General features: G+C 46.0%; 1 pseudogene across 1 annotated transcript; it reads left to right on the top strand.

The window, feature by feature from the left end:
* Positions 1-12,044: 12,044 nt before the first annotated feature.
* On the top strand, positions 12,045-18,318 carry LOC116537725 (annotated as a pseudogene). Its single transcript, XR_004263283.1, has 4 exons — positions 12,045-12,164; positions 16,367-16,450; positions 16,690-16,857; positions 17,845-18,318. The product of XR_004263283.1 is annotated as a phospholipid phosphatase 2-like (transcript).
* The last annotated feature ends 2,153 nt before the right edge of the window (positions 18,319-20,471 follow it).

The raw sequence follows: 20,471 nt of genomic DNA, 5'->3' as shown, positions 1-20,471 counted from the left end.
AAAAAAAAAAAAAAAAAAAAAAAAAAAAAAGATCCAGGCATGGTGGCACCTGCCTGTAATCCTAGCTACTCAGGAGGCTGAGGTGGGAGGATTGCTTGAACTTGGGAGGTGGAGGTTGCAGTGAGCTGACATTGCATCACTGCACTCCAGCCTGGGGAACAGAGCAAAACTTTTGTCTTCAAAAATAAAAAAGTAAAGAGAAATTCAGGTGCAGGTGTAGAGTGCATTAGCATGAGCAGGGGTGATGCGGTGGTGGTGAAGGTGGTCAGGAAAGGCCTCTCTGTGAAGGTGATAGACATGAGGGCTGAGCCTGGGGACTCCTGGGGAGAGCAGTACTGCAGGGCTCTAGGTGTTGGTGCCATTTGTGGTCCTTTTGTTTTATTTTGTTTTTGAGACAGTCTTGCTCTGTCACCCAGGCTGGAGTGAAGTGGCACAATCTCAGCTCACTGTGATCTCCACCACCCAGGTTCAAGCCACCTTAGCCTCCCAAAGAGCTGGGATGACAGACGTGAGTCACTGCACCTGGCCTATGCATCAACATGTTTAAATTCTTCTGAAAGCTGTGCTTTAGGAAGAGTGTTCTGACAGCCATCGGAAATAAATGACAGAATGGCAGGACAAGGATTATGTCAGTGAAAGGGTGGTTGTGAACATCTGCTGGCCAGCAGCAGGGAAGCCACTGAGACCCTGGATTCTACCTCTGCAGCCCACCTGCACCTGAACCCTCGTCCCCACATGTAGAAGACTGGAACTCTCAGAACAGCAGACCTCAACAGCCGCTGCCACCTTCACCAGAATGATGTGATTAATTCGTTCACACAGAAGACAGCAGGAACCCTGATAGAACAGGATCCAGAATGTGTGGGTTTTGATGGACAGGGTGGTAGGATGTGGGAGGCTCCACCTACCTCACCCCCTGACCCCCACACTCCTTCCCCAGTCCTGCTCGGCATAGAGGCTAGAGTGACATCACCAGAAATGTAGATGCTTGGAAGGACACCAGCAACACAGAGAAGAGGAGGCCGGAGGTCCGCAAGGCGCCCAGCTCCTGGCCTCGGATGCCCAGGACTCTGTCCAGAAAGGCTCCCTCCCAGCCATGGAACTTGATGGTCCTCGAGTTCCTGAGGATGGAGCTGGTGAGCCAGGCCTGCGAGTCCTTCTGCCTCATTTGCTCTCCTGGGATTGGAGGGAAGAGAGAGATGAAGACACGGCCAGTCCAGAATTCTTCCCTACACCCTGACAGTCACCCTGCAGCAAATCCCACTGATCTCACCAAGGGCGTCCCAAAGCTGTCTGCCTCTCTGCATCTCTGACCCTCAGTCCTGACCCATCCACCGTCATCCTGTGCTTGGACCCCTGCAGGAGCTGACCCGGGACCACTGCCCTGGGGAGGCAGCTTCTGATGCCCGGAGAACAGAGGGTGCCCCTGACCCCACCTGTGGATGGCGCCATCAGGAAGGCTAGGTGGAGGTGGGTAATGCCTGAGCTACATCTTTTGTTTTTCTTTCACATTTTTGGTGGAGTTAGGGGGATCTCACTATGTTGCCCAGGTTGGCCTCAAGCTCTTGAACTCAAGTGATCCTCTGCCCCCAGCTTTCTAAAGTACTGGGATTACAGCCTGAGCTAAACATTAAATGACCAGGAGGTGGGTACTGGGCAGGCAGAGGATAGGGGGATAGAGCCGGGAAGAGGGAGAGAAGGCTTTCAGACAGGGGGCAGCAGAAACCCAGGCACAGGGAGCAGCATGACTCGGAGGACACTCAGTGTGGCCAGAGGCTGGTCTCGAACTCCTGACCTCAAGTAATCCACCTGCCTCAGCCTCCTAAAGAGCTGAAATTACAGGCATGCCACCGCACACGGCCTAGTCTCTGATTTTTAGCAACGATGGTGTCAACCTGATCAATTGCCCTGAATTTTCCCATGTTCTTCCTCTCTCCTCTCTTTCTTCCTAATGGTAATATGTATGCACTGCACACCAAGCACTCTCTGAGTGCCTTCGATTGTACTTGCTAAGCACCTATTGTTTGCAAGGCCCTGCAATACAAGGTGAAGGCATTAGAAAATGTCCTGGCCCCTAGTCCTGGCAAAAACAATCATATGCATGTGCATTTCATTTTTTTTCAAGTATTCAATTATAATCAAATTGCCACTAACATTTTTCACAAGGCCAGGCACAGTGGCTCACACCTGTAATCTCAGCACTTTGGGAGGCCTAGATGGGTGGATCGTTCGAGGTCAGGAGTTGGAGACCAGGCTGGCCAACTTGGTGAAATCCAGTGTCTATTAAAATTCAAAAATGAGCTAGACCCAGTGGCACACGCCTGTAATCCCAGCTCCTCAGGAGGCTGAGGCTGAAGAACTGTTTGAGCCCAGGAGGTGGAGGTTGCAGTGAACTGAGGTTGCACCACTGCACTCCAGCCTGTGTGATGTAGTAAGACTCTGTCTCAATAAAGCAAAACATTTTTTACAATTTTTAGAAAGAGGGTCTTGCTCTGTCTCACAGCTGGAATTCAGTGGTATGATCACAGCTCACTGTAACCTTGAACTCCTGGCCTCAAGCAATTCTCCTGCCCCAGCCTCCCAAGTAGTTAGTACTATAGGTGTGCACTACCAACATGCCCAGTTAATTAATTTTTTTTTTTTTTGTACAGATAGGATCTCTCTGGTTGGTATGTTACCCAGGCTAGCCTTGACCTCCTGGCCTCAAGTGATCCTCTCACCTCAGCCTCCATATGTAATTATACCTTAAATGTACCTAGCCAGGGCTCATGCCTGTGATCCCAGCACTTTGGGAAACCAAGAAAGGTGGATCACTTGAGGCCGGGAGCTTGAGAGCACCTGGCCAATGTAGTGAAACCTCATCTCTACTAAAACTACAAAAAATTAGCTGGGTGTGGTAGTGCCTGTAATCCCAGCTACTAGGGAGGCTGAGGCAGGAGAATTGCTTGAACCTGGGAGGTGGAGGTTGCAGTAAGCTGAGATCATGCCACTCTACCCGCCTGGCCAACAGAGACTCTGTCTCAAACAAACAAACAAACAAACATCTAGCCAGGGCTCTGGAAACCATGGCATACAGTATCTACATGGGAGAAAGAGATCCCACCACCTGTTTTTATATAGCCCATGAGCTGCACAATAATGTTTATGGGTTTTATATTTTTAAATACTTGACAAAAATCAGGCTGGGCACAGTGGCTCATACCTGCAATCCCAGCACTTTGGGAGGCTGAGGTGGGTGGATCGCCTGAGGTCAGGAGTTGGAGACCAGCCTGGCTGACATGGTGAAACCCTATCTCTACTAAAATACAAAAATTAGCCAGGCCTGGTGGCATGCACCAGTAATTCCAGGCTATAGTGTAGTGGCATGATCTAGGCTCACTGCAATCTCTGCCTCCTGTGTTCAAGCAATTCTCCTGCCTCAGCCTCCCGAGAGGCTGGGAATACAGGCGTGCACCACCATGCCCACCTATTTTTTTTATATTTTTAGTAGAGATGGAGTTTCCCCCTGTTGGCGAAGATGGTCTCGATCTCCTGACCTCGTGATCCACCCACCTCAGCCTCCCAAAGTGCTGGGATTACAGGCAGGAGCCCCAAGGCTTTTTTCTTTTTTTGAGTGCAGGTGCAGGCTGCGCTGAGTTCTGACTGTACTACTGCACCCAGGCTGGAGCGCAAAGGTGACATCATGGCTCACTGCAGCCTCCACCTTCCCTGGATTTAAACAATCCTCCCCCGCCCCCAGCCTCCCGAGTAGCTGGCTACAAGAATGTGCCACGATGTCTGGCTTTTTGGTGTGTTTTGTAGAGACTGGATCCCCCTATGTTACGCACGCTGGTCTCAAACTCCTGGCTTCAAGCAGTCCTCTTGCCTTAGCCTCCCAAAGTCCGGATATTACAGCTGTGAACTACTGTACTCAGCCTGTTTCATCCTTACAATGGATTTTTTTTTTTGAAGACAGGGTCTCACTCTGTCATCCAGGCTCACTGCATCCAGGTGCGATTGTGGCTCACTGCAGCCTCCACCTCTCAGGCTCAAACAGTCCTCCGGCTTCAGCCTCTCAGTAGCTGGGATCACAGGTGCACCACCATGCAAGACAAACTTATTTTTTGTAGAGATGGGCTTTCACCCTGTTGCCCGGGCTGATCTCAAACGCTGGGCTCAAGTGATCCTCCAGCCTCAGCCTCCCAAAGTGCTGGGATTACATATGAGAGCTGCCAAACCCAACCTGTTTTATTGCTTATAGTAGTCACCTGTATTAGAAGACATTCCATTGTGTTCAAGCCCCTGGCTGACCAAAAACTCAACGGCCATTCCTCTGAGCCTGTTTATAAAGAAGAAGCAGAAAGATTAGTGGTGAGGGGCAAGGGTGCCAGACAGGCCGATCCTCTATTATGCCCACAGAGAAACCCTTTTTTCTCCAGGGCCTGGGGAGCAGCCAGGTTCCATGAGTTAAATGCAGATCTAAACCATACCAAGCTGGGATTGCAGTACACACTTTCCTCTTCTGAAGAGTAGCTAGGGATTCCAACTTGGTGAGAGCGAGATTGTGGCAGAGCCAGGCTAGACAAGGACTAATCACCTGAAAAAGACTGCGATCAAAGGACTTGGTGAGTGCTGGGTGCCGTGGCTCAAGCCTGTAATCCCAGCATTTTGGGAGGCTGAGTTGGGTGGATCACTTGAGGCCAGGAGTTTGAGTCCAGCCTGGGCAACATAACAAAACCCTGTCTATACTAAAAATACAAAAATTAGACAGGCATGCTATGCTCCTGTAATCCCAGCTACTTGGGAGGCTGAGGCAGAAGAATCTTTTTAACTGGGGAGGCAGAGGTTGAAGTGAGCTGAGATCATGCCACTGCATTCCAGTCTGGGAGACAGAGTGAAACTGTGTCTCAAGAAAAACAAAAAGAAAAAGAAAATGGCTTTGGCAGGGTGGTTGGCCTGACAATGCCTTCCCCTGGGTTTCTCCTGGGTAGGGCTCTGTCATGAGGAGGTGCTTTTTTTTCCCTGTTCATGGTCCACATCCAAGAAATTTCTTTTTCTGGGGGTTGGGTGGGGGACAGAACTGGAAACCTCCCTTTAGGTGATTTTTTATTGTTTTTTTTTTTTTTTTTTTTTTTTTTGAGATTAAATCTCATTGTGTCACCTAGGCTGAAGTGCAGTGGCTCAATCTCAGCTCACTGCAACCTTCTCCCTTCTGGTTTCAAGTGATTCCCATGTCTCTGCGACCTAAGTAGCTGAGATTACATGCATATGCTACTGCACCGGCTAATTTTTGTATTTTTTATAGAGATGGGTTTTCAAACTCCTGACCTCAAGTGATCTGCCCATTTCGGCCTCCCAAAGTGCTGGAATTATAGGCATGAGCCACCATACCCAGCCCCTTCAGGTGGGTTTTGGGGCTTCACTACAATACTAATTTTCTGTTGCTGCTGCAACAAATTACTGAACGCTTAGTGGCTTGAAACAAAACAGATGTATGCCCTTACAGTTCTGAAGGCCAGAATTCTAAAGTCAGTCTTACTGACTCAAGGGGGGAGCAGGGCCAGTGCCTTTGGAGGCTCTGCAAGAGAATCCCTTTCCTGGCCCTGGAGATGTCCTGCAATCCTCAGTTTGTGCTGCCCTTCTTGATTGACTTAAGTTTCCTACTTCCATTACTACACCTCCCACCACGCTCCATCACCTGCTCTGCCCTTACAGGAATCCGGGTGAGTACATCAACCCAGCTGGGACAGGCTGGGATAATCTTCCCAGCCAAAGATTCTTAAGTTCATTATAACTGCAAAGCCCCTTTTGCCATACCAGGTCATGTTCACTGGTTCTTGCGATTAGGATATGGGTACCTTGGGGGGTTACTATCAGCCTACTACAGCTAGGCTGCAAAACTATTACACCCTTTTGGTGTTTTAATGATTGAGAGAAAAAGGGTTGGGATTTTTTTGGGGGGTGGGTTCCTCTTAAATGTGTATCTTTAAACTCTGGGGTCCATCTTAATCTTGTTTTTTTCCTTTTCTTTTTCTTTCTTTTTTTTTTTTTTTAATTACTTTTTTGATATGGAGGCTTGCTCTGTTTCCCAGGCTGGCAGCGGCAAGGTCTTGGCTCACTGCAATGTCTGCCACCTGGGCTCAGGCAATTCTCCCGCCTCAGCCTCCTGAGTAGCTGGGACTACAGGTGCCCGCCACCACACCTGACTAAGTTTTGTATTCTCAGTAGAGAAGGGGGTGGAGGGTGGTGGTGGGGGTATGGGGGTTTCCACTCTGTTTTCCTGAGCACAAAGCGATCTGGCTGCCTCTGCTCGCAAAGTGCTGGGATTACAGTCCTGCACCACTGCACCTGGCCACTGTAAAGTCTTATTTCCACACAGCTGAGACACATTTTTGGAAGTTTGCTAAAGGGCCCCTGGAGACCTCCTGATGGTGGTTTTCCTGTTGTTGTGTTTAATTTGATTGATCTTTTCTGCTTTCCAGAAATTAAAAGGCTAACATGAAGTAATAAACTTTAAAACTTCTCTTTTCATGTTATTTATTTATTTTTTGAGATGGAGTCTCAACTTGTCACCCAGGCTGGAGGGCAGTGGCATGACCTAGGCTCACTGCAACTTTCGCCTCCTGGGTTCAAGTGATTCTCTTGCCTCAGCATCCCAAGTAGCTGGGATTAGAGAAGCACGCCACTACACCTGGCTGTTTTATATTTTTGGTAGAGATAAGGTTTCAGTATGTTGGCCAGACTGGTCTTGAACTCCTGACCTCAAGTGATCCACTCGCCTCAATCTCCCAAAGTATTGGGATTATGGGTGTGCACCACTGCACCTGCTTTAAAACTTCTCTTGTATTCTCCCATTAAACCAGTTCTAAGAACCACCAAAACAGAAAAAACTTTTTTTGAAAGCAGTAAAATGATATGGACTGTTAGAATGTAAAATACAGGAAATAAGTCATTATATTTTAGCGCTGTTCTGACATAGGGATGTATCATTGAGAATCAACTTTTGCTCAGTTTTCAGAGAATGAAATAATTCTATCACTGGTCTAAGAAAAGAAGTTGAAGAACTGTTTGAAAGAAAATGTAGTACGTGTAAATTGGAAAAGTCCAGTAATACTTTGTTCATGAGCATTTACACAATGCAGTTACTGTTCACCATGGGAGTACTGTGGACAAGCCCAAGACCGCTGGTCAATTGTGCCATTTTTATATGTTTTTCCTTGTAAGGTGCTTTGTAATGTCTGTCTAAATATTAGAAACATTATTTGTTTCTACATTACTCCAAAGCTAAGAAAATGTATTTCTTTAATCTGTTCTGTTACATGCGGTACTTGGTGGAGTGTGGTGGCTCATGCCTGTAATTCCAGCATTTTGGGAGGCTGAGGTAGGCAGATCACCTGAGGTCGGGAGTTTGAGACCAGCCTGACCAACATGGAGAAACCTTGTCTCTACTAAAACTACAAAATTAGCCAGGTGTGGTGGTGCATGCCTGTAATCTTAGCTACTCCGGCGGCTGAGGCAGGAGAATCACTTCAACCCAGGAGGTGAAGGTTGTAGTGAGCCGAGATCCTGCCATTGCACTCCAACCTGGGCAACAAGAGCAAAACTCTTTCTCAAAAAAAAAAAAAAAAAAAAAAAAAAAATGGTATTTACCAAGATGCCCTGCTGTCTCTACTTTTATCTTGATGCATCACTGAGTTAATGTTAGATTTCAAATTCTTCTTTACCCTTACATTATCCTGTCCTGAAGCTACCTTTATATCATAATGAAAGAAGTTAGCAATTTGTTACTATCATTTATTTGTTGGCATATATCAAATGTTTACCTAAAAATAGCAACAGCCAGTAGAAACATTATGTATCTTGCTGTTTCTATTTGGATGACTATTTACTTTGCAACATTACTAGCAAGCTATAAAATTGTATAGTATGCAGAATTTTAACAAAATTGCTTTAAGTGAACATTTAAACATGATAAGCCATATTGAAGTTATTTATGTTAATATACTTGAACATTTTGTCTTCAATATGAATAATATAACCTACCTTTCAATGAAAATGAAAACCTAGAATTAGAGTAAATTTGCTAATGAATTCAATAACTTTTCCACAATATTTTTAGTTATGTGCTTAAGGATCTCTTAGTGTTTCTTGCACTTTATAATAGCTTAAGCCTTTTTTCCTGGTTTTTGTAGGTTCTTTGTTTGTTTGTTTGTTTGTTTGTTTGTTTTGAGACAGAGTTCAGTTCTGTCACCAGGCTGGAGTGCAGTGGCGCAGTGTCGGCTCACTGCAACCTCCACCTCCCAGGATCAAGTGACTCTCCTGCCTCAGCTTCCTGAGTAGCTGGGACCACAGGTGTGTGCCACCACACCCAGGTAATTTTTGGAATTTTAGCAGAGACAGGGTTTCATCATGTCAGCCAGGATGGTCTTGATTTCTTGACCTTGATTTCTTGCCTTGGCCTTTAAAAGTGCTGGGATTACAAGCATGAGCTACCACATCTGGCCTTTGTGGGTGCATTTTAAAGGAAAAAAAAAGTCGTAACATGTGCTATCGGGAAGCGTGGACATTGAGGATTTATTTACATATTTATTGCAAAGACCTGGATCTTAGGAATTGAATTGAATATTTTTTTAAACAAATTATTTTCTTAATCTTATCTAAAAGCATAGGCTTTGGGGACACAGCGGGGCCACATCTCTTATCCTGTCTAAGCCTTAGTATCATCCTCTTCTGTGGTTATGAGAACTGAAGACCTATCTCCAAGATCTGATAAGATAGTAAAGGGCTTGACATAATGCCTGGCATATAAATACATAATAAATGTTTCCTTCTTGCGTCTTTATTTGTTTGTTTGTTTTTTCAGACAGAATTTTGCTCTGAAACCTAAGCTTGAGTGCAGGGGCATGAACTCGGCTCACTGCAACTTCTGCCTCCTAGGTTCAAGTAATTCTGCTGCCTAAGCCTCCCAGGAAGCTGGGATTATAGGCAGGTACTACCACACCCAGCTAATTTTTGTGTTTTTAGTAGAGACAGCGTTTCACTATGTTGGCCAGGCTGGTCTTGAACTCCTGACCTCAAGTGATTTACCTGCCTCAGTCTGCCAAAGTGCTGGGATTACAGGCATGAGCCACCACACTCGGCATATGTTTTTATTATGTTATTAAATTAGTACTATTCTGAGTAAAAATAACTAGCTATTACTGTTTTATAAATTGACTAAGACAGTCTTATAAATGTCAGTGCTTTTTATAAGGTGAAACAGATTATGTTGTGGGGCTTTTGTTTTGATGGTAATTTATTAGACTTTTTTTTTTAAGACAATAATGTTCAGTTACTGGGAAATTATCAAAACAATATTCACATTTTGTAATTTCAAAGCAGTCTTAAAGGTGATTGCCTTAAGGAAAGATACTTTTGTTTTGATATATAAGTGTGATATTCAAGTTTAGTGTACAGCAGAGGACATTAAACCTAAGTCAGCACTAATGTGCACTTGAAACTTTAGTGCAAATACCAATGTGTAGCAAATAGACTTTAACATATAATGATTGCCAAAAAATGGAGCTATTCTGACGGGAGGCCATTGGTTATGTTTGATTTTAATACTTCCCATGCTCTTGACTTTTATTTTTCTTTGTTACCTAGGCTGGAGGGCAGTGGCACAATCAGCTCACACAACCTCCTCCTCTCAGATTCCGGCCATCCTCCCTAGGGACTAGAGGTGAGTGCCACCACACCTGGCTAATTTTTGTATTTTGAGTAGAGATGGGGTCTCCAGCTTCTGACCTAAAGTGATCCACCTACCGCGGCCTCCCAAAGTGCTGAGGTTACATGTGTGAGCCACTGTTTCTGGCTAGCTCTTGATTTTTGGTAGCTGTTGTATTATTTTAACCTTTAGTAAATAAATGCTAGCTGAAATGTATAGTTCAGAAGAATCTTCTGCTTCTGTTATTTAAAAAATATATATTTTTAAGTCCAATAATGTTACACTGATGTTTGTTTTAAAATTATTACCTCTTCTATTTAGTACAGTATGTATTAAATAATATTAGCTAGTATGTTTTTCTCGCTTTATAATGTGGTTCAGATTTGTATAAAAAGTTTAGCTGTTTCTATATTGCCTTAAAGTCATGAAACATTATTCTTCTTTTCTTCTTTTTCTTTCTTTCTTTCTTTCTTTACTTCTTTCTTTCTTCTTTGTTCTTTCCTTCCTCCCCCCTCCCTCCCTCCCTTCCTTCTTTCTTTCTTTCTTTATTTCTTTATTTTCTTTTTGAACTGGAGTTTCTCTCTTGTTGCCCATGCACTAGCATGATCTCAGCTCACTGCTTAGAAGCTGATTCACTCAGAGAAGGTGAACCCACTGTTAGTAAAATATGTCTAGTATCAGATGTGTTTTGATCTCCTAATGACCTATCAAACTGCAGGTCTTTTGACTTTGGAATATATTCAGTTCCACATTTATTCATTTAAGAATTGAAGATTTTTTATATCCCCATTATGTGCCAAGCACTGGGTGGGACACTAGGTAACAGAGATGAACAAACCCTGTTCGCAGGATTTCACAGTGGATGTTAGAATTTAGTGCCATTTAGCTTCATTTGATTCCGCAGTAGTTCCAAGATTTTCCAAGATGATCCTGTCTTAAGTGTCTTGTTGATTCAACTTCAGAATCAGTCTCTCTTCACACCTTACTGCTGCCACTCTGCCATCATCTCTTACCTGGATTATCTCAGTAGTCTTCTAACTGTCTTTTTTTGTTTCCATGTTTGCCTTCTTCAGTTTATTCTCTTTCTCTCTCCTTTTTTTCAGACAGAGTCTTGCTTTGTCACCAAGGCTGGAGTGCAATGCCATGACCCAGGCTCACTGTAACTTCTACCTCCTGAGTTCCAGCAACTCTCCTGCCTCAGCCTTCCTAGTAGCTGGGATAACAGGCATGAGCCATCATGTCCGGCTAATTTTTTGCATTTTTAGTAGAGACAGGGTTTCATCATGTTGGCCAGGCTGGTCTTGACCTCTTGTCCTCAAGTGATTCACCTGCCTTGGCCTCCCAAAGTGTTGGGATTACAGGAGTGAGCCACCGTGCCTGGCCACTCTACTCTCAATACAACAGCTAGTACAATCCGTTCACAGTGGAATTAAGATCATAATTACCTCTCTGTTCAAACTCTCCAGTGGCTTTTTTTCATTCATGACCTGGCCCCTGCCACCTGTCTCACTGTTCTTCCTGCTACTCTCCTGTTCTTACTCCTCTTTATAAACACTGAGCTCATGTCGTTTCCTTTGGCACGCTAGGCAGGTTGATCCTGTCCTATCTCTTGGCCTTGCTGTTTCCTCTGCCTGGAACATTCTTCCCCTACTGTCTGCATGGCTCACTCTCTCACTGCTTTGGATTGTGGTTCAAAAGTCACTTTATCAAGGGCCTCCAGGCTGCTCTGAGACTTTGATCACTACCTGCAGAGGTCTGTCCTGGACCTTGTCTTAGCAACGAATGAATGAAATACTCTCTTACCTACAGAATACAGTGCAAGAGTCAGGCTAAGGGGTCCTCAGTTGCTTTTAGAGGGTGATTGCAGCTAATTGACTACAACTCACTGTTCCTTTTTGCATTTATTCAGTATAGATTTAATAACAGGTTTTAAGTCAACATGCTTGTAAATAATTAACATGGAAAAAAGAGTGGATTTACGAATCATAAAAACCTTTGGTTCTGAGGCCCAGAATAAACACCATTAACTAGTAATTCTTTTTCAACCTCCCCCGAGAGGGCCATCTAGCACAAAGTTCATATGAGTAAACAGAGTAGAGACAAAGGAATGTGAGGTAAACAGATTTAACTGGGGAAGCTTTTATTATCTTATGTTTAAGTCACCTTGTAACTTAAAGCTCTAAGGTAAGGACTGGCTGTCTTCAACTCGGCTCATTAAAACTCTGAGCTTTTATTATCTTATGTTTAAGTCACCTTGTGTTCCCCCCTGGCTTAGACAGTTCATGGGCTTTCAGATTTGACAATTTTCTCACCAGTCTCTAAAAAGGAGCTTTTATCTGCACATTATAGGTGAGCATAGATGAATGATGACCCTACAATGTGTGGGAAAATCCCAAAGGTTGACCACTGTGAATGGGAACTACCCCAGATGTGTCAGGAGCACCACAGGCATGCTCACTTCTTCCCTGGCTGGAGCTGGGTAAGATGGAAAGGAAACCCAAATCAAGACACTTTGCTGCTTCAGTTCTTTTATTGCATGTCACAGTCCAATGTGTCTCCATTTAAAGTCAGATTTTTTGTTGAATGGTCACACCAGCTGCAGGCCCTTGGGTCAGAAGTCTTGATATCACCAATTGTTCATTTTCTTGATGGACTTCCATACTTCAGGCATTTGTGTGTAGCTGGTCAATTGTGAAGTTTTCAGAGTGGTGTAGAACCCTCTCTTTTTGGGACAGTTGGTTCTCCTTGTGCAGCATGTCCTGAAGCTGGCCTGTCTCCATCCTCTTTCTAAGTGTGTAAGGTCTCTTGTTAGGCAGCATAAAGTGAGAGAGGACTCCTAAAGAGGGAGAAAAACTCCTCCAACATTTGCTGAAACATGTTTGTAAACTGACCAAGATGTAATTGGAATGGCATAAAAAGACTAAAATTTAATTTCTTGCCATCTGGCTTGTGATATATGGTGCCTTCAATTGAGTTTAGAAGGAACGTTGGCCATAGGTCAAGAGGTGAGATTGTGTGTGTGTGTGTGTGTGTGTGTGTGTGTGTGTGTGTGTGTAGAAAGAGAGAGAGAGAGAGAGAGGGAGAGAGGGAGAGAGAGAGAGAGATGGAGTTTTTCTCTATTGCCCAATCTGAAGTGTAGTGGTGCAATCTCAGCTCACTGCAACCTTGGTTTTTCAGGTTCAAGTGATTCTCCTGCCTCAGCCTCCCAAGTAGCTGGGATCACAGGCATGCACCACCACATCTGGCTAATTTATGTATTTTTAGTAGATACCGGGTTTCATCAAGTTGGTCAGGCTGGTCTCGAACTCCTGACCTCATGTGACCCACCCACCTTGGCCTCCCAAAGTGCTGGGATTATAGGTGTGAGCCACCACACCTGGTCGGATAATTGAGTTTCTTATTATATCTGGGTTTCTGCAGAATTTTAGTGACTAAAGAATGTACACTAGTGTTCATTTTGTTTTTCTTTATGAAAGAAGTAATTTACTTTTTATATAATTACTTGCCAGTCATGGGAAGGAAAAGTCTGAGTTTTTGTCCACAATGATAGGAATTATTGTTACATTACAGGATGACTCTGTGAATGCCTTTAGGAAAAATCCCTAGTCATATCTTGACCATTTTCCTAGCTGTGAGACTGCCATTATACTGGTTACTGTAACATTTCCTGGTTTTCTTTCTAGACCTGAACTAGTTATTTGCTACTTCCCTCCTGGAATGGCTAGTAAAATAAACACTAAAGGTAAGAGATTACATGTACTTATTATATTTTACTACATTATGACATTCTTTATCAGCATTCCTGAAATCATACAGAATCATTGCCCAGTGTCTTTGTGGGACTTGCAGTTAGTTTCTTGGCTTTTTAAAGTATTTTATTTAATGGACCTTTTTTTCTTTTTCTTTCTTTTTCTTTTAATTTACTGAAAGTGTCACATGTGCAATTCCACTTCATTTATGTTTCCAAGGCTTTGTTGAGCCCCTTGTGGAGGATTACACTACAAGTTTAATTCTGCAGGTTTCTTTGAAAATCGACAAATGGTATGAGTTTTATATTCTGCTCTTATAAAGCATCTTCTTCTGTATTTTTCTACAATATACTAAAGTAATTCTGTGCTTATTTTACAGCTTTGCAGCCCCCTAAAAGACCATGAAGCCCTGAGAGTAATGTAAAGATTCCTGAAATTGAGATCACCATGGAAAATAAGGGCCAGTCTTTGGCATGTTTCTGTTGATTCTCCAGTTTATTAGTTATGTCAGTTCACTAGCTATATATTTATACAGATGAAGTTAACCAAGCTAATTTCACATGTGCACAGCTGCCTGTGATAAAGCTAAATTTCTGGATGTTTTTAATTGACATCTTGAAAATCATGAACAGGAAATAAATAACATGAATCACCTTACAAGCTGCACTCAAAAAAATCCCTAAAATGTTTTTTCTTTATTACAACAAATAAGGATGCAGAGGGTCACGTGGAATGTTTCTTCATCTTTTGTCCACTTTGTTTTTTCTGTTCTTTTAAGGAAATAAAGTTTAGGGATAGTTTAAACAGCAGTGCCTGAAATGAAAGCATTTCCTCCAACACCCTCTAATATATTTCCTTCTCTCCATGCTTATGGGGTCTGCTCATAAGAGGGAGACATGACAGGAGCTCCCTGTCATGTCTCCATCCAAGCAGGACATATAGAAGTAAAGAAAATGCAGTGTGAGCCCTGCCTGCAGCCATGGTCAAGAAAAGGAAGAGGCTTTTTTTTTTTTTAATCCTAGCAGAATTTTGCATAAGTCTCTTGGTTTTAAAAAAGATGAATTTATCATAATAAAATAAAGCACAAACTCTGAGGCCAAAGTGATGGAATTTAAATCTGCATTCTGCCACTTAGGAAAATTCTTTGAGTTCTCTGTCCTTTAGGTTGCACACCTGTAAAATGAGAAAAGGAAAATAATATTTGACTCATGGTTTTCAAAAATCGAGATGTTAAATGCTGGGTGCAGTGCTTATAATTAAAATCTCATACTTATAATTCCAGCACTTTGGGAGGCTGAGGAGGGTGGATCATGAAGTCAAGAGATCTACATCCTCCTGACCAACATGGCAAAAGCCTAACTCTACCTAAAATAAAAAATTAGCTGGGCATGGTGGCACGTGCCTGTAATCCCAGCTACTCAGGAGGCTGAGGTAGAAGAATCACTTGAACCTGGGAGGTGGAGGTTGCAATGAGTCAAAATCACACCACTGCACTCCAGCCTGGGTGACGGAGCAAGACTCCATCTGAAAAACAAACAAAAAAATTGAGATGTTATTTCTTTTGTTTTTTCTTTTTTCTGAGATGGAGTTTCACTCTTGTTGCCTAGGCTGGAGTGCAGTGGTGCTATGCTGGCTCACTGCAAGCCCCACGTCCCGAGTTCAAGAGATTCACTACCTCCACCTCCCAAGTAGCTGGGATTACAGGCATGCACCATCAAACCCAGCTAATTTTTGTATTTTTAGTAGAGATGAGGTTTTACCATGTTGTCTAGGCTGGTCTCAAACTCCTGCCCTCTGGTGATTTGCCCGCCTTGGAATCCCAAAGTGCTGGGATTACAGGCATGAGCCACTTCACCTGGCTGAGATGTTATTTCTTTAATAAACAGCTGCTGTCATTTCAGACCACTTGATATTTAGGCGCTTAAGAATTTTTCACTAGAAGGCATGTAAAGAAAGATGATGAGCATTTGTAAAGGATTTAGGATTTATCATTTGACTGCATGACTGACCCCTAGAGCTGGCATTTTAGTAAGAAATTTTTCTGAAGCCAATTAATTAGCTAGCAACTGAGGCAAACCAGCCACTACCCTCACCATTCAGTGCTCTTTTTTCCTCTGTTTCTCCTCAAACTTGGTTACTCTCGCAAATCAATTTTAAAAACTTGCATTTCTTTCCTTTTCTTTTCAGAGACAGGGACTTGCTCTGTCACTCAGGCTGCATTGCAGTGGTGTGATATGGCTTGCTGCAGCTTCATTCTTCTGGGCTCAAGCAGTACTCCCATCTCCGCCTCTTAAGTAGCTAGGACTACAGACATACACCACCACACAGAGGTAAATTTTTTATCTATTGTTGTAGAGATGGGGTCATGCTATGTTGCCTAGGATGGTCTTGAACTACTGGAATCAAGTGTTTCTCCTGCCTCTGCCTCCCAAAGTGCTGGGATTATAGGCAGGTATGAGCCACCTATGCCTGGCCACCAATATATATATATGTATTTTTAAATAACACCTTTATTGAAATGCACTTCACATACCATACAATTTATTTATTAAAGTATGCAATTTGGTGGTTTTTAGAATATTCATGGAGCTGTGCACCTATTACCCCAATCAATTTTAGAAGCTTTTATTACTATATAGAGAAATCCACATTTCTTTACAACTAGCTTCTACTCCCCCTATAGCCTTATGCTCCCATAGGCAACCACTGATCTATATTCTGTCACTATAGAGTTGCCTAATCTGGACCTCTTATATAAACAGGATTGTGTAATGTGTGATCTTTTGTGGCTGACTTTTTTTTTTTTTTTCACTTTAGCACAATGTTTACAGAGTTCTTTCATGTCACAGCATGTGTCAGTATTTGATTTCTTCTATGGATGAATAATATTCCGTGGTAGAGACACACCACATTTTGTGTATCTATTTATCAGCCAACCTGCTGCCTCTCCTTCCCCAGATTGTCTTTCCACTTGGGACATGCCTCCTTTGGGATGTACTGAGTGGTGTTCCTGGCGGTGAGTCCGTTTTTCTGGGGCTCGCCCGTCAAGTCACTCCATTCCCTGGACCTCGGTTTTTCCAGCTGTAAAATGGGTGGGCCGTGGTGGTGATGGAGGCACTCACTGACTTGTTTGTAAAAAAAACAGGAGGCCCTGGGCTGGCTGGTTTTATGCCCTCGGTCTCGGAGCTGCCATCTGTGCAGTGGGCGTAGGAGGGCCTGGCAGGGCACAGGCTGAGGCGCCTTCTCCCATCCCAGCACTACATGCAGGCGCGGCTCTGCTGGAAGTGGACGCAGCTGCTGCGGCCCTCGGTCCAGTTCTTCCTGGTGGCCTTTGCCCTCTATGTGGGCTACACCTGCATGTCTGATCACTGGAGCGACGTCCTTGCTGGTCTCCTGCAGGGGGCGCTGGTGGCTGGCCTCACTGTGAGCTTCTGACCTTGACTCACCCCCTGTGCTGTCCAAAGACCACTCCCTGCCCAACCCTGGTCCTTCCCTGCACACTCTTGCCCCACGGAGTCCTCCGCTGTGACCCCTTCCTCCAACCCTGGTCCTTCCCTGAGACCCCTCCTTCCCCTGGTTTCTCCCCTGGGACCCGTACCCCAAACTCCAGTTCTTCCCTGGACCCCTCCTTCACCCCCAGATCCTTCCCTGGGATTCCTTCCCCCAATCCCAGTTCTTCCCTGGACTCCTCCGTTCTCTCCATTTCTCCCCTGGGACCTCTTCCCCCAACCCCAGTCCTTTCTAAATGCCTCCTTCCACACATTCCTCCCTGGGACCCCTTCCCCAAATGCTAGTCCATACCTGGGACCCCTCTTACCCCCAGTTCTCCTCTGAGACCCCTTCTCCCCAACCCCCATCCTTCCCTGGGACCCCTTTTTCCCCTCATTTCTCCACTGGGATCCCCCAACCCCAGTCCATCCCAGGACCCTTCCCCCCACCACATCCTCCCCTGGGACCCCTTCCCCCAGCCCGAGTTCTTCCCTGGACCCCTCCCTTCTCCCCATTTCTCCCCTGGGACCCTTTTCCCCAACCCCAGTCCATTCATGGAACCCCTCCTTCCCCCATTCCTCCCCGGGACCCCTTCCCTCAACCCCAATCCTTTCTGGGGGCCCCTCCCTTCCCCCCGTTTCTCCCCTGGGACCCCTGTCCCCAAATCCAGTCCTTCCCTGGACACCTTCTTCCCCCAGTTCCTTCCCTGGGTCTCCTGCCTGCACACCGCAGTCCTTCCCTGGGCCTGTCAGTGCCCCAGTGCTCTCCACTGGTCCTCCACTAAGAGGGCTCTCTTCCCCCTGACAGGCACTCTTCCTCTCATTGCCCACCTGGGGCCCTGTTCCTCCCCCTCCTGCCCATGCCCATGTCTCTGGTGCCTGCCCAGCCCCTGCCCAGTCTCACCTTCCTCCACTCTGCCAGGTCCACTACATCTCAGACTTCTTCAAAGCCCGACCCCCACAGCACTGCCTGAAGGAGGAGGAGCTGGAAAGGAAGCCCAGCCTGTCACTGACAGTGACCCTGGGCGAGGCTGACCACAACCACTATGGATACCCGCACTCCTCCTCCTGAGGCTGGATGAAGCCCAGGCAGGGAGTGGCTGTGAGTCCAGCTGAGGCCGGCCCCCCAGGTGGTCCCTCTGGCCCTGGGTAGGCACTGAGGGCCCCGGACAGGCTCCAGGAACCCTGGGCTGATGGGAACAGTGAGCAGGCTCTGCTGCCCCTGCCCTGCACTGGACAAGGGGTCTGGGGAGGCCTAGGTAGCCCTGAGCATTTGGAGGGGGACCTGTTCCCGTAGCTCCCCAATATCCCCATTCTTTTATGGGGTTAAGGAAGGGGCTGTTTTGTAAAATGTAATGTACATGTGGTTTTTAGTAAAATAGGGCATTGGTTTGACGAGTAGTTTCAGTGCCTCTGTTCCTTACAGCTGTTCTGGGGACGGTGTTCCTCCCGTCAGAGGGCTCCGCGGAGCTCAGGCGTCAGGCAGACTCACCCGCTGTGACAGTGGAGGGCAGCAGCCAAGCCCACCCCTTGTGTTTCTCCCTGCACGGCGCTGGGGTCCAGGGTCTGATGGGTCAGCACACCCCTCCCCTCTGCTCATGTCCACCCCATGCATCTGGAGGCCATGCTTCTGAAATGGGTAATCCAGGGGCTGGTTTCCCTGAAGTGATGGCAGAACACACAGAGCTTACTTTTTCAACAGGTGGGTAAAGGGTACATTTGTTTTTTTGTACAGGAGGTAACTTAAGTGTCTGCTGATGTTTTGTTTGCACCTGGAACCTCTCTTATTCCCTCACCCTGCAGGGTGTTCCTATCAGGCCTTAGCCTAGGGGAAGGGTGGTGTAGCCCTGGGGGCAAAAGTGCAGCCTGGAGCCCCACCCAAGGGGTTGGAATGGAGATCTGCCCTTGGCGGATGGGAAGGAAGGTGATGCAGACCCTGCGGAACTCCAGTTGAACGTCAGGGACTTGCCTCCCTGCAGGTGTCAGACGGGATCCTGGCCCGGAAAGTCACATTGAAGCCTCCCAGGTATCCTAGGGTGTCCCAGCAGGCAGTGACACCAGAGGACTAAGGAGGCTGTGTCTGGGCTCAGAATGTATCTCTGGCAGTGGGTGGGAGAGAGGTTCTCAGCCAGATCCCACGGGGAGAGCCACTGTGTCAGGGGCAAATGGGAATGACCCAGGTGCCCTGACAGCAGCTGACACCTCCGTCTCCTCCCAGGCGCAATGGTCTTGAAAGCCAGGACCACAGTGAGGGTTGAGCGCGACTCTGTGGGAGCAGCTGCAGTGCACAGGACTCCAGTGTGGTCTGCTGGGGTCAGGTGGCCTTGTTGGGACGAGCAGTGAAGACTGAGGAGCGGAAGAAGTTTGGAGTGAGGGAGAGGATGTGGCTAAGTCTGGCTGCTGGCCTCGGCTCGGGGAGTCTCAGTGCTTCAGAAAGAGCATGTGCACCCCACAGCTGTGAGAGCGGAGAGAAAGAAAGGGCTGCACTGACCAGCACCATCCCCAGAGGGTCCTCAGGAGCCAGGAGGGCCCAGCTTTGGGAGCCGGTGGCCTGTCTCCTTGTTTGGGTGCTGCCCAGCTGGCTACACACGCACTGCTCTGCATCTGTTGAGAAAAGCCGGGACGCAGGGCTTCGGGCTCGGAAATTCTCACACGTTCCCAGTACCAAGATGGCAGGCAGGGCAGCAGTTAGGACACATTTCTCCACCCACACCGAGCTCTGGGGAAGCCCTCATGCATAATCTTGGGTTTACACTTCCCACACCCTTATGGTTTCATGGGAAAAAAAACAGTATTTTCTCTCGTTGTACAAGGGGGATATTTTTTTTCTGTTGTTTCTCACAAGAAACTGAGATTCTTAGCCATGTAAATATCATTTCCCATGGCTGTGTCCTCATGGCCCGGCATTTCTCCCACCTTCTGAGGTTAATTGGTTTTTAAAGACCTCCTCCTGGCCGGGCACAGTGACTCACGCCTGTAATTCCAGCACAATGGGAGGCCGAGGCGGTTAGATCACAAGGTCAGGAGATTGAGACCATCCTGGCCAACATGATGAAACCCCGTCTCTACTAAAAATGCAAAGCTTAACCTGGCATGGTGGTGGACACCTGTAATCCCAGCTATTTGGGAGGCTGAGGCAGGAGAATTGCTCAAACCCAGGAGGCAGAGGTTGTAGCGAGCTGAGATTGTGCCACTCGTGTCAGCTACCATATGTTTTTCTGGTTTTGTAGGCAACCATACATACTTTGTTTTTTAGACACAGGGTCTCATTCTGTCACCCAGGCTGGAGTGCAGTGGTGCAGTTACTGCTCACTGCAGCCTCGACCACCCAGGCTCAAGTGATGCTCCTGCCTCAGCCTCCTGAGTAGCTGGGACTACAGCGCCCACCACCACACCCCACTTTCATGCTTACTTTTTTTTTATAGGTGCATACTGAAGTATTTAGGAGTGAAATTTTGTGAGATCTGCAAATTGCAATATTTCATATTATAAAAACATGAAGCAGACATCACAACATGTTAGTAACTGTTAAATCTGTTTTGTGTATGT

Source organism: Sapajus apella, unplaced genomic scaffold (assembly GCF_009761245.1).
Source record: "Sapajus apella isolate SASKATOON/1434 unplaced genomic scaffold, GSC_monkey_1.0 scaffold4, whole genome shotgun sequence".
Lineage (NCBI taxonomy): Eukaryota > Metazoa > Chordata > Mammalia > Primates > Cebidae > Sapajus > Sapajus apella.
The sequence above is the reverse complement of the archived record's forward strand: the minus strand, read 5'-3'. Positions and strand labels throughout refer to the sequence as shown.